This window comes from Arachis ipaensis, chromosome B07 (assembly GCF_000816755.2).
Source record: "Arachis ipaensis cultivar K30076 chromosome B07, Araip1.1, whole genome shotgun sequence".
NCBI lineage: Eukaryota > Viridiplantae > Streptophyta > Magnoliopsida > Fabales > Fabaceae > Arachis > Arachis ipaensis.
The window spans coordinates 68,284,303-68,299,937 of NC_029791.2; positions in this window are offsets into that span (position 1 = coordinate 68,284,303).

Here is a 15,635-nt window from a genome sequence, read left to right on the forward strand (position 1 = left end):
AGGACTAAGGACTAATTTGATTATTTTTTGAAATTTTGGGAATGAAAATGACTTACGTGTGTATTTTCAAAGACTAATTTAGTTACAAATAAATTTATGACATGTCAATTAATCAACAAATAAATTTATAACATTATGTGACATGTTATAATTTTGTATAATTGACAATCTTAACCGTTAAATCTAAAAAGAATTAGTTTTTTTTGTAACTGTTCATACCCTGGGTCGAGCTGTTCGACTCGGGTTGTTCAACGACAGGTCGACCGACCTCTTCAGGTCAGAATTATCCAACCTCTTCTCAAAGAACTCGGCCAAATCACCAAGAAAGCTCAAATAATGGCCAAAACAGAGGAACACGACCCAAATCCAAAGGCAGCCCAAGCCTAGAGAGATAAGGGCGGTTCCCTTAAAGATAAGATGACTTCACTCAAAGATAAGATAAGATAGTTATCTTATCTCTAGAAAGATCACTCTACAAACATTATAAATACATTGGAGCACCAAGGTATAACTCATACTCTGATTCTACTAAAAATCTGCTTAATACTCTTGCTAACTTAGGCATGGAGTCCCTTGCAGGTACTACCACCCTCCTGTAACGAAGGATCAGCATCACCACCAGTCCAACAAATCGGACGCGATAGCTCCGGCCACCACTTAAAAGTCGGACACGTCAGTGCCGATCAGCATAGAAGATCTCGTCCGAGATCGACCTACAATTTTAGGTAACCCTCGGAACATTGGCGCTGTTGCCGGGAAATCTGGAAGTCATCCCATCATCATGGTGGACAACCTTGACAACAACCACAATTCTGATTTAGAGTAAAATACTAATATATAGGAGTGGCAAAACGGGTCGAGTCCGTCGGGCCGATCCGTTAAACCCGCTAAAAAAGGCGGGTCGGGTTAGGATTTGGAACCCGCCAAATTAAAAAAGTCCGCCAAACCCGCACTGCCAAATTGGTGAGTTTTGGCGGGACAGGGCGGGCCGGTCCGCCGGGCCGAAGATTTTTATTTTTATTTTTTTTATTAAATAAAAGTGTGATTACTATTATAAAATTAATAATTATAGAATATTTAAATACTTTTTTTTCATTATTTTAGTTGGCGGGGCGGGCCGGTCCGCCCCGTTTATGTGGCGGGCCTAGGCGGGGCGGGGCGGATTGGGGCGGGCCGGCCCGCTTTGCCACCCCTAGTCACAATAGACGATACTTCTCAACCTAACAAAGACAAGAATTCACCAAACACGGGAGCCATGGAAGCACTTCAGGATCGCCTGAAACAACTCGAAAAAGAGGTCGAGTATCAACGGGAAGCCGAAAGAGACCTACAAAGGGAAGCTAGGCGACGCCGCGAGTTAGAAGACATGCTCCTAAAGCTCGAAGCCGATCTCAAGGCCAAAACTACTCGATCCAGCCACGAAGATAGCTCCTGTAAGGACCAAGACCCATTCACCAAAGAGATCATGAAGACCAAAATCCCAAAGGACTTCAAACCTCCCAACATGACTCTATACGATGGCACAGCAGATCCCAGCCATCATCTCAGTAATTTCAGAAGTAGAATGTACCTCACTGACGCCTCAGATGCAGTCCGCTGCAAAGCCTTCCCGACTACCTTAACAAAGACAGCAATTAGATGGTTCGACAACCTGCCCCCTAGGTCCATCTCAAGCTTTGACGATTTGGCCAAAAAGTTTCTAGCCAGATTCTCCATCCAGAAAGACAAAACTAAGCATGCCTCAAGCCTATTAGGGATCAAGCAAGGAGACCGGGAAAGTCTCCGCAGCTACATGGAAAGATTCAACAAAGCATGTCTGGACATACAAAATCTGCCAACAGAAGCAGCCATAATGGGTCTCATCAATGGCTTACGAGAGGGACCTTTTAGTCACTCAATATCGAAAAAACATCCCACATCCCTGAATGAAGTGCAAGAACGAGCAAAAAAATACATCAACATGGAGAAAAACTCTCGATTAGGAGAGACCTCAAAGTCCGGATTCTCCTACTCCTCCCGGGACAAGGACAAAGAGTCCAAGAAAAAAGAAGATCAGCATAGAGAAAAGATCAAGAAATACCACAATTACACCCCTCTTCGGGTGTCTCTTGTAGATGTCTATCGAGAAGTATGCCATACTGAAAAAATACCCCAGCTCGCCTACTCAAAAGCAAGAAAGGAGGAGAAAATTGGACTGAATACTGTGAATACCATCAAATCTATGGGCATTCCACCAACGAATGCTTCGACTTGAAAAATGTCATAGAAAAACTGGTGAGAGAGGGAAAACTAGATCGGTACTTAGCCAGCAGAGCAGATGAACCAAGAAAAAGAAGAAGGGACGAAGATGTTGGACGAACTGAATGACCACCTCGTACACCGGAGAGACATGTCCACATGATACACGGAGAATTTGCGGGAGTAGGAATCTCCAAATCATCTCGCAAAAGACATCTTAAAGAAGTATATCATGTTGAGGGAGGAGAAGAAGGACCCGACATCCCCACTATCACTTTTACTAAAGAGGACGCAGCTGGCATCATCTCGGGACATGACGATCCCATGGTCATCACTATCATATTGGCCAATGCCAATCTCCACCGTACACTGGTAAACCAGGGAAGCTCGGCTGATATCTTGTTCAAAACTACCTTCGACAAACTCGGCCTGGAGGAAAAAGAACTCAGAGCATATCCGAACAGCCTATTCGGGCTGGGAGACACTCCCATCCAACCACTTGGATACATCTCACTACACACAACCTTTGGAAAAGGAAACCGGTCAAGGACACTCAACATAGACTACATCGTGGTCAACGTGAGTTCAGCCTACAATGCCCTAATAGGACGGACAACGTTAAATCAGCTCGGCGCAGTAGTCTCGAATACATATCTGTGCATTAAGTTCCCAACCACAGAAGGAATAGCTATGATAAAAGCAGACCAGAAGACGGTGCGTGATGTCTCCAATTCACAACCCATTCAAAAATTGGTGAATTGGTTCTTTTGACAAGCGCACCAAAATTATCATCAAGTAATAACCCACAGTGGAGTGGGATCGTATCCACAGAGATTAGCAAATTCGAGCAGTTTTAATTAATTGATGAATTAGTCAAGCGGATCAATAAGATTGTGAAGTGCAGAATTGTAAATGACATAAATATAAATGACTAGAATATAAAGAAAAGCAATAAAGTGCAGAAATAGAAATGGTAGAATGTAAAGTGCAGAATCATAAATGACTTGAATGTAAATGGGAATGGGGAATTGCTGAATGTAAAATTAAGCTATAAAGAAAAGGATAGATAAGAATGGGAAAATTCATTGATATTGGGAGATGTTGTCTCTTTGGATCAAATCTAGCTTATATCCTCTTCAATCATGCAACTCATTGACCTCTTGGCAATCATGATTGATTGAACCCCAATCCCTTGGCGACTCAATCTCTCAGATCTTGATCAATAGCCAATTCCTTGGTCTAATTGCTCATGAAGAGAGATATGCTTGGTCCCTGATTATACCACACACCATTATAGGTCCAAGTAGAGGGAGGATTATATGTCACATATCCAAACACCAAAACCCAGATTCTACTCAAGTGTGAGAAGGGATTTCAAGCATGGTTTCATGTTTCCTTTCCCAAGGTTCCCATGAAACCCAAATGCATTCAATCTCTTTCCCAAGATAATTGAACACTAACCATTAAGAACGAAATTCCTTCTAGCAAATCAAAGAGAAGATGAAGAGAAGAAGAATTTCACTATTATCAATCCATCAAGTACAACAGAGCTCCCTCTCTCAATGAGAGGGAAGTTAGCTACTCATAGATCAAAAAGTACTCAAAAGTGAAGTGTAAAAGTGGATTTAAAACTAACTGCTCAACCCCCTTTCTTCAGTACTCCTTGGGGGTATTTATACTACTCCTAGTAAAATAAAAGAATTACAAAAGTGAAAAAAGAAAATTACATTTTGGAGGGAAAAGAAGCTCAATAAGTGTGACCTCCCAGCTGGCGTGTGATTGGCGCTCTAGTGGCGTGTCACGTGTCCTTCAATTTTAGCTTGGCGTGCCACACCCAGCCCTTCAAGTGGCACGCTCGTCTTCACTAACAACCTTGGCATGCCACACCTTCGAGCTCAAGTGGCACGCCCTAGTCTTTTTTCACTTCTCTTTGCTTCTGGAAACTTGAACTAGCGTGGCACGCTCAGGGTTTGGCGTGCCACGCCCTTGCTCTATGCTTGGCTAAGCTTCTCTGGAAAGTTGCACTAGCGTAGCATGCTCAGGGTCTGGCGTGCCACGCCCCTTTGTGAGTGAGTGGTTCCTCTGTTTGGCGTGCCACGCCACGAACTCAAGTGGCACGCCCCAATGCTTCTTTGCTCTCTGAATGACACTGGCGTGCCACGCCTGGGTTCTCAAGTGGCACGCCTAAGTGAAGAATAGTGAGTGGCGTGCCATGCCTTCGATACCAAGTGGCACGCCCCATGTAATTGGCCTCCTTCATCCTCTCTGGAAACTTATACCAGCGTGCCACTTCTAAAAGCTGGCATGCCACGCCCATGATCTTGTCTTGGTTCCAGTAGTTGGCGTGCCATGCCTCAGCCTTCAAGTGGCACGCCATAGTGACATTCTTGGGTTGGCGTGCCACGCCTTCGATACCAAGTGGCACGCCCAGCCCTTGCTTTTGTTATCTTTGTGCATTGGCGTGCCACGCCTGGTTGCTCAAGTGGCACGCCTAAGTGAGGTTGAGAGGTTGGCGTGCCACGCCTGGTTGCTCAAGTGGCACGCCTAAGTGAGGTTGAGAGGTTGGCGTGCCACGCCTTCGTCTTGAAGTGGCACGCCCAGTCTTCAATTGCCTTCAACCTCTTCTCTGGATTATTGTACCAGCGTGCCACGCCATGCTGTTCAAGTAACACGCCCATGGATTTGTGAACTCTTCAAGCTAGGCGTGCCATGCTTGGGTTCTCAAGTGGCACGCCCAAGTGACTTCTTGGAGCTGGCGTGCCACGCCTTCGATACCAAGTGGCATGCCATAGTGGGGGTTCTTCTTGGAATGGTGGGTTGGCATGCCACGCCCCTTTGCTCAAGTGGCACGCCCATAGTAGTTGATGGATTAGGCGTGCCACGCCCCTTTTGTGTCCTCCATTGTTGCTCTCTGGAATTTTGTACTAGCGTGCCACGCCCAGTCTCTGGCGTGCCATGCCCACATGCATGCTTGGAATTCCTTTCTGGAATTTAGTACTGGCGTGCCACGCCTGGCTCCTGGCATGGAACGCTAGTGTATTTTTGTGGCGTTTGCTCCAAGTGGCACGCCAGTTTCACACGCCTAGCTTCTTGTTTGTCTTCTACCCATTTTTGATGCCTTTTTCACCTGAAATTCAGCACAACTCATCTCAAAGTAGTGTACCATAATATTCATCAAATAATGCATGAATTGTACTGATCAAATGAGATTTATGCTCTTTTATGGTCTTCTTTATGCAAGAATGAAGGGTAGATGATGCAAGTCATCAGCGCGCCGCTGTTACAACAAAATTCTAAACCTTAAAGGCAGAGGGGAAGAATTCCACGCCATCGAACTCGGGGGAGTTCGAGGGCGGGAAGAACTTCGTCCACAACCCGAAGGCGAAATAGAAAAAACCCAGATCAGAGATGTCCCAGATAAAACAACCAATATCGGCATAATCTTAAAAGAAGACGTAAAGGAGTCACTCATAAAGTTCTTACAAGATAATGTTGACCTCTTCGCATGGAAGGCCGCAGACATGCCAGGCATAGACCCTAAGTTAAGGTGCCACAAGCTGTGGAAGAGCAAGTACAAGCTCTACTGAAGGCAAGATTCATAAGAGAAGTTAAATACCCACTATGGCTAGCTAACGTCGTCTTGGTGAAAAAATCAAACGGGAAGTGGCGGATGTGCACCGACTACATTGATCTTAACAAAGCCTGTCCAAAGGATCCTTATCCACTCCCAAGTATCGACGCTCTGGTGGATGCCTCCTCCGGATACAAATACCTCTCGTTTATGGATGCCTATTCGGGATACAATCAAGTCCTAATGTACCCACCTGATCAAGAAAAAACCTCATTCTTAACCCTGAAAGCAAACTACTGCTACATCGTCATGCCATTTGGACTCAAAAATACAGGAGCCACTTATCAAAGATTAATGAATAAGGTCTTCGCAGACCACATCGGGAAAGTCATGGAAGTCTACGTGGACGACATGTTAATAAAGACACAAAGTGAAGAATTGTTACTGTCTGACCTTACCTCAAGGGAAGACTGGCAGCCTTGTCCAGATTTTTAGCTGGATCAGCTATAAGATGCCTCCCATTCTATGCCACTCTAAGGAAAGGAAAGAAGTTTGAATGGACATCGGAGTGCGAACAGGCTTTCCAGGATTTCAAAAGGTTCCTGGGACAACCACCTATTCTAACTCGGCCACGGGAAGGAGAACCGCTTGTATTATACCTCGCAGTAGAAAATCGGGCAGTAGCCTCAGCACTGGTCCGAGAAGACGACAGTGGACAACAACCTATATACTTTATCAGTAAAGCACTATAAGGGTCCGAACTAAACTACCAAAAAATAGAAAAATTCGCCTATGCTCTCATACTAAAATCTCGATGACTTCGCCCATATTTCTAAGCCCACATCATCAGGGTTCGGACCAACCAGCCCATAAAAGGCATTTTACAAAAAACAGATTTAGCAGGAAGAATCTTGCAATGGGCAGTCGAGTTGTCCAAATTCGACCTTCAATATGAAGCTCGGGCAGCCATCAAATCACAGTATTTGGCCGACTTTATTGCCGAGTTCACAGGGCACCCCGGCAATCCCTACAGAGTGGAATCTCTACGTAGACGGTTCCTCAAACAAAACTGGAAGTGGTGCAGGCGTAATAATAGAAAAGCGACTAGGGAGCCCAAATCGAACTTTCCCTCAAATTCGGGTTCCCTGCCTCAAACAACCAAGCCAAGTATGAGGCACTACTAGCTGGTTTGAAGCTGGCTAAGGAGGTTGGAGCTCAAAAGCTTACCATCTTCAGCGACTCAGAAATAGTCACCTCACAAATAACAGGGAGCTACCAAGCCAAGGATCCCACCATGAAAAAGTACTTGGACAAAACTAGGGAACAGCTCGGACAACTCGGGAAATATGAGGTTCGCCACATACCCTGGGAACAGAATGCTCGAGCTGATGCACTCTCAAAACTAGCCAGCACCAAACCAGGGAACAACAATAGAAGCCTCATTTAAGAGATGCTACAGAACCCGTCAATCTCGGAAGAAGAAAAGGTCCTAGCCATAACAGGTCTGGATCAAGGATGGATGACTTCCATAGTTAATCACCTCAAAACAGAAACACTCCCTACAGATAAGAAGGAGGCAAAGAGGTTAAAATGGGAAGCACAATACTACATCATCATAAACAATACTCTATACAAGAGAGGGATTTCAATACCACTGTTAAAATACGTGCCGACTTCCAACACAAAGAAAGTCTTAGAAGAAGTACACAGTGGCATCTGTGGCAACCATCTCGGAGCATAAGCTCTCGTCAAAAAGGTACTCTGAGCCGGATTCTATTGGCCATCTTTATAAAAAGAAGCAATAGAATTCGTAAAGACATGTCCGCCGTATCAGAAGCATGCTAATTTTCACATCGCCCCACCAGAGGAGCTCATCAGCATAACCTCACCTTGGCCATTCGCAAAATGGGGACTCGACCTCCTTGGGCCATTCCCTCAAGGATCAGGACAGGTCAAGTTCCTCATTGTCGGGGTAGACTATTTTACAAAATGGATCAAGGCAGAACCCCTAGCCAATGCCACTGCTCAAAGAAGTCAAAAATTCCTATATAGAAACATTGTCACAAGGTTTGGAGTTCCATATTCCATCACCACAGACAATGGCACTCAATTAACAGATGCAGGCTTCAGAAAATTGGTAGCCCACTTGAAAATAAAGCACCAATTCACATCCGTAGAACACCCCCAGGCTAATGGACAAGCAGAAACTGCAAACAAAGTCATACTGGCTGGGTTAAAACGGAGATTATAGTACACAAAGGGAGCTTGGGCTGAAGATCTCCCACAAGTCCTATGGGCATATCGGACAACTCCACACTCCACCACAAAGGAATCACCTTTCCGATTAGCTTACGGAATGGAGGCAATGATCCCAGTAGAGGTCGAAGAAAGATCACCCAGAGTAATCCACTACAATGAAGAGGCCAATTCCCTACTTCAAAAGGAGGAACTCGACCTACTTCCAGAAATTCGAGAAAGAGCTCGGATCAAAGAAGAGGCGTTAAAACGTCGAATGGCCTCAAGATACAACCGAAAAGTAGTACAGCGAGGTTTTTCTGAGAACGATCTCGTCTTAATCCGAAATGATATCAGAACAAGTCGACTCGGAGAAGGAAAGCTGGCAGCAAATTGGAAAGGACCCTACCGAGTCGTAGAAGTGCTCGGAAAGGGATACTACAGGCTGACCGAACTCAAAGGACGAGAGCTTCCAAGGTCATGGCACGCCTGCAACTTAAGAAGGTATTACAGTTAGGAGGTAATAAAAGATCTTAGGATGAGGTGCACTCTTTTTTCTAAAAAAGGTTTTTTAATGAGGTATCGAGCCAAGATCCATGAACTGCCTAACTTAGAGGGATAAAATGCCCACATGTATATATTTGCATAAAGTTTTTTAGATTTTCTACAAATTCTCTTATCAAGACGCATTAATCTGAAACGCAAAAAATTCATCGCCCGATTATAAAGCTATAGATCGGCAGAAAGTGAAAATCAAATTCACTGCTCGATCACGATAAAGACCAACGAAGATGAAAACCAAATTCATCAAAAGGTCGACCAAACAGGATCAAACCTAATTTCTACGAAATCGGCAAAGATGAAAAGGCGACAAAAATAGAATAATGCAAGAAGTTATCGAAAGTGATCCATAGAAAGGACCTGACGAGGTCTTAATAAAAATGGGTTGCTAAAATTAACTTAAAGACAGGCCGACGTAAAGAAGTCGGACCAGTCGGCCACAATAACCAAAGTTATAAAAAGTAAATCCCTAGAAAGAGGCCTGGCCAGCCCTAAAAAAGAGGATTACGAGAAATAACTTAGAAGGGACCGACATGATGAAGTCGGCCCAAACCAAAAGTTATGAAAAAGTAATCCATAAAAGAGGCCTGACCAAGGTCCAAGAAAAATGGATTACTAGAAATAACTTAGAAGGGACCGACATGATGAAGTCGGTAGAGACCAACATGATAAAGTCGGCCCAAACCAAAAGTTATGAAAAAGTAATCCATAAAAGAGACCTGACCAAGGTCCAAGAAAAATGGATTACTAGAAATAACTTAGAAGGGACCGACATGATGAAGTCGGCCCAAACCAAAAGTTATGAAAAAGTAATCCATAAATGAGACCTGAACAAGGTCCAAGAAAAATGGATTACTAGAAATAACTTAGAAGGGACCGACATGATGAAGTTGGCCCAAACTAAAGTAATGAAAAAGTAATCCATAAAAGAGACCTGACCAAGGTCTAAGAAAAATGGATTACTAGAAATAACTTAGAAGGGACCAACTTGATGAAGTCGGCCCAAACCAAAAGTTATGAAAAAATAATCCATAAAAGAGACCTGACCAAGGTCCAAGAAAAATGGATTACTAGAAATAACTTAGAAGGGACCGACATGATGAAGTCGGCCCAAACCAAAAGTTATAATCCATAGGAAGAGACCTACCAAGGTCCAAGCAGAAGGAATTACTAGAAATAGCTTCAAAACATGACCATGTTTAAGAAGTCGGACAACAGAAGATAGGCGCTATAAGGGGCTTAAGTCGGACCCAAAAAGCCATGACCTCAAGAAAATCAAATTACAGGAACCGTATCAGAGAATACAAACAAGACTAGTTGCACAAAGCTAGCCTCAACTAAAAATAGAAAATAAAACACAAAAGGCAATTAAAAGAGATTGGATACAAGGCTCCAACACTCCCAAGATTCCAGAAGGTGTCAAAAAGGTGCAGACAAGCATATCAAACAAGCAGAAATAAAATTGCTATAGTAAACAAGACCCAAGAGGCCACCTGAGGTCGACCCCTAGAGGCTTGAAATACTACCTTTGTTTTTTCAAAATAAGGTTGCTAAAAAAGCAACTAAAGTATCCAAAAGTCAAGACCACAAACTACAAAAATAAAAGAGTTCAAAGCCCACAGGCCGGGCTATACACAATACATCATAAATACTTATAAAGTATCCAAAGACTTCCTAGTAGCAGCATCTCGGGGTGAAGGAGGACGAGTCTGAAGAGGAACCGCATCCACTGTCCCATCATCCTGATTTAAGATCTGGACTTCAGGATCAGACTCGGGCTGACTGACTTCAGCTGCTGGAATCGAGGAAGGCGGAGCAACAGAACCTTTGGCAGACGGTACAGGAGGAGGGTCGACATCATCATCTTCATCAGGGTCATCAAGGACAATCTTACCATCTTTTACAATGTTATCCAAGGTAAAAAGGGAGAGGTCAAGCTCGGGTGCAAGAACTCGAACTTGATCCTTCAAATTCTCATAAGCAGCATTTACACTGCCTACAAGATGACCCTGAAGCTTGGCGTAGTCAGCTCGGGCGGACTCCAAATCCTCCCTAAGACCCATCATCTCCCTATAAGTCGTGACATATCTTTCCTTATGCTTCAACGCCATATCTTCAGACAACTTGGCAGAAGCCGCCAAGGAAATAGCCCGAGACTTCTCACCCTCCAACTCCTTCTCCAAATTTGGCCACTTTCACCTTGAGCTCCTCCTTCAAACCCTTGATCCTGTCATATTCCAACTTAGCCTCCTCCATAAAAGCCTTCGTTGCTTGAACTGGGACATCCTGGGCAGTCCAAAGTAACGCTGCCCCCATGTGTGCCATTTTTATACCACTCCGAGTAATGAAGTCCAAATGACGAAGGATAGACATGTCGTCAGTAGGAACCACACTATATGGAGCAATTTATTGATCAACAAAACCAACAGCGTCAAAGTCGGGAGCATCTAGGTTAAAAGGTTCCACAGTCCTCGGCCTTTTCGGGAGAGGGTTGGAAGAAGGAGAAGAGGTAGCAGTAGAAGTCTGAGGGGGATCAACCAAGTGAACTTGAGGAATGGGAATCATCTTCCTTGGCCCAACAGTATTCAAGATAGGCTTCTTGAGAGGAATCTGGGAAGATCCTTCTCTAGCAACTTTGGCCGAGATATGTTGAGCTGCTGTAGCCTTTCTTGCCTTCTTAAAGGCCTTCATGGATTCATTATTTTTCACCATCTCTGAAAAAACACGGCAAAACAAGTTACAAAGCTGAAAAAAGCAAACACAAAAAAGAAAGTACAAACAGAGCCAAAGAAGTCGGTCACTACCCAGCTCAGCTCGGATGAGAGAGGGGTCCCCCAAAAATCTCTTTGTATCGAGATGGGGAGGTTCCCCCCAAATATCTTCTAACACAGTTACAAAAGCCTGCTCAACCTCATCAAGCATCTCCCACGAGTATCGAGACACCACAATATTTCTTTGCCAACACAAGGGGAAGGTAGGCTCACCATTCGACTCCAGAAAAAATGGTCGAGCTCCCTCAACAGCTTGGATCTTAAAAAAGTAATTCTTAAAATCCCTAAAGGACTCATCATACATAGCAAAAACTTTACGCCCTTGGGCAGATCGAAAGGAAATCCAAGAAGCTTTCTTTTTTGAAAAAATCCCTGGCTTAGTCAAAACAAAAAGATACAGAAAGAGAGTCTGAGAAGGTTTAATGTCCAACTTTTGGCAAAGCAATTGAAAGATCTTGATAAAACCCCAGGAGTTCGGATGAAGCTGGGATGGAGCTACGTTACACAACTACAACAAGTCGGTCTCAAAGAAGGAAAAAGGAAGGGTGATGTTTATTTGACTGAAAAAGTAATCGTAAGCATAAAAGAAGGGGCGTTCCTCTTGGGTCAAAGCCGGAAAGAAAACCCTTTCATCAGAATCAGGTGCTATCAATTCATAGTTGTTTTCCTGATCTCTACTACTACAGATTCGATGATGTTTTCTAAGCTCTGCACAGAATTCAGAATTAACTACAGAAACATACATCAGGACGAGGGAGTCTAGCCAGTCGGACATATCCTCAGGAACCTTGGAAGACGTCTCGACAATATTTACCCCCTACTAGAGATCACCTAAACAAGCAAAACCACAAAACTTGTTCAAAATCTAAACCCAAAACGCACAGATTTCTAGGACTGGAAAATGGGACATGAAAAAAGGAATTTTACCAGATTTTCTTGGATAGAAACATAGAGCGTGACAAGAGCTTCGCGTGGCCGCAAACGGCTCCTCAATCGGAGCTCCGGATCAAAAGTTATGGCTCCCGAAAGATGGAGGTGAAAAATGTCATCCCTCTTCTCCTCTCCCCTCTCAAAACCGCGGCCCCCTCCCCTTTAGGGCCGGAAAATGAGCTCAAAGCTCATTAAATGAGCTTATATATGTTGGGCATTGGGCCCGGTTTGGGCCTGGTCCAACCCGTTAGCGTTTTTGGTCCGTTTGGCCCACTTTGGGCCAAAACCTTTAAGATTAGTGTCCGGTTTTCGATTCTAAATTATTTTTTCTCCTTTCAAAATAATGAATCAATTTTCAAAATATTATTTTCCAAAATATGTGGTACTATACAGTCTAGGGCCGGTACTGCCAGCATAATCGCCAGTACGCATTTTTACAAAAACTGTCCGAAAGAAATACATTTTCCAACTCAGAAAAATTCACTGAAACCAAATTTCTCATTTATTTTTTCAAATTAAAACTTCTAAATTTTGAATATATTTCGGATACTAAAATTATTATATTAAAATATTTTTACGTGAAAACGCAGGTTCTTACATCCTCCCCTCGTTAAAAAGATTTTCGCTCTCGAAAATCCGAATCACGCGATGAGATATATATATGCATATATTCCCCACGGAGCATCTTACTTTCGACATTACTAATCCAACAAGTTGCCAAGGCACCTCGTTCACCATCATCCTACCATGTCGACATTTCCTTTCACCTTCCGCTGCGTCACTCTGATTATCGTCATTAAGCATTCAAAATTTTCCTTAAAACAATTACCGATTTTTGTAACATGTTTCCAAAACCTTCAAAACAAGTTTATTCTAAACTAGCTCATTGTTAAAACTTTCTCAAAAGAGTCAAAAATTCAGTTACTCGGAAATCAAATATTTGAAATCACGTTTTCTTTAAATACAAACTTTTTAATTTTAGATCCCCTTTTTACAAGGTAAATTTGAAACCAAGTTCACAAATGAACATAATCGGAGAACTCACTTTTCTTTTTAAACAATATCCTCCAAACCAAGAATTTTTGACGTAGTTTCAAAACCAAAGACTGCTTTTGTAACATATCGCAACGCTGTGAAAACAAGTCCAATCTAAACCAATTCATTATGGAAGTTTCGTTTCAAAAAGCTCAAAAATTCATTTATTCTTAAATCAAAACCGTTCAATTCGAATCCCTTTTTGATAAGATAAATTATAAACCAAAATCACAAATCAAGAAAATCGTAAAACTCACTTTTTCTGTAAACCATATTATTCAGACCAAGAGTTTCGATTTAATTTCAAAAGCAAAACATTTAAACCAAAAGTTTCAACCCAAATTTGAAAATCATGTTAATCCTTTAAACCCTTTTCAACATGGTTCAAGACCATATTAGTTAGAAACTGAAAATCATAAGTAAAAACCGCAAAAGCATCAATCGTTACTTCCGTTGCCACAAGTGTTAAGCCGCACCCATCAGCCTATATGCCACCAATTTCATGAACAGACTTTTTCAGGACATGCTGAGCTCGTAACGCATAGGCCAGGATATCCATCCTCACTACCTCTCCTTTAACGTAATCGACCTCATCCGTGAGTAGCCATTAGGGTTCCTTTCTTCACTAAACATTCGATATCAAAGTGATCAGTCTCAATACCAAAGGTCTAGTGCTTCAATTTTTCCAAAAAGGCACTCACAAACAAGCAATACTATGAAATATCAAGTAGATAACCTAAATAGCATGAAGGAAAAATGAACCAGAGTGTGCAATGAAGCACAATCGATCCATCCTTCAGGCTCACGAGGACGAACAGCTCTGATACCACTAAATGTAACACCCCAATTACCCTAAGCCTTACCTCTAGCCGTAAAGCAAAGGTTAATCAGAGGTTACGACAGTCCTAAGGCTTATACATATTTATATATAGTAGGAAATAATATATTCTAGAAGCCCGATGAAGGATTAAGCTCAAAGACAGATTTACAAACGCGCGAGACGCTCACACGAAGCTAATGCATACGATACAAAGCATAAGTATAAGAGAATAAGAAAATATATATAAATATAAGAGTATAATAATCATAGGGAACTAGCCGCGACTTGCGGAGTTTAAGCCGACTAGTTACAGATAGAAAGATACAGAGTTTTAGAATTAAAACAGCTTATACAACCTTTCTCTCAAATAAGCCTCTAAGGCCATAAAGATAAATATACAAAAGGTGAGAGAATACTATGACAAAAGTATAATAGAAATAAATAAGGAACGAACCATACTCCGCTCTGTCACCATATCCGCAATCTCACCGAAGTAGATTACGACCTGCATCTGAAAAACAACAACAAAGTATGGAATGAGAACCGGAGGTTCTCAGTATGGTAATAGTGCCCAATGAGGTAAGATATAAGGCTCTGGGACGCCGAAGGTAATCCTAGAACTTCACATCACATACGGATATTCAAGCTTAGGACAATATAAATAAATATATAGAACATAAAACATAAACCTTAAGCAGGGTTCTCTAACCTAGGGGATTTCTAACTAATACTAATCACACCGCTGTATCCCACGGCCTTCGCCAACCTAACCTCCGTGCGTTCCCATCGCCACCTCCTACCTAACCTCAGCACCAGACAATCATAGATAATGCAAGCAAGTAAAACACAAGTAATATTCAAATAGATCACACGTAGTTCAAGAAGAAAGTAGGCATGTTATACAATTAGGCAAACTCAAGTAGTCAAAGCAAACAAACACATAAGAGATGTATATGATGAATGTCTATCCTATTGGCTCGTGATATCACTTGTCGGTCCATAAATGCCAACCCGACACATCCTCCCGGATGTAGCCTTTTTGCCATGCCAAGGATATAGTGCCTTGCACACTCATGCAGCAGCTCTTCTGCTACGCCAGGGGTATAGTGCCCTGCACACTCATGCAGCAGCTCTTCTGCTACGCCAGGGATATAGTGACCTACACACTCATGTAGTAGGGAGTCTACTACGCTAAGGATATAGGCCCCGCACACTTCCTGTAGCAGAGAAGGAACCAACCACCACAATTCATGCAGCAGAACAATCTGCCACGCTGGGGATATAGGCCCCGCACACTCTCAACAACAACTAGTCATTCAGCAGAACAATCTGCTACGCCGGAGATATAGGCTCCGCACACTTTCATATAATCCAATCATTTCCTCATCTCAAATCACTTTTAGTTATCAATTCTCAATATTATTCAAGATCATCATTCCTCTTCGAGTCCTCGACTCATCTCAACCATCCTCAA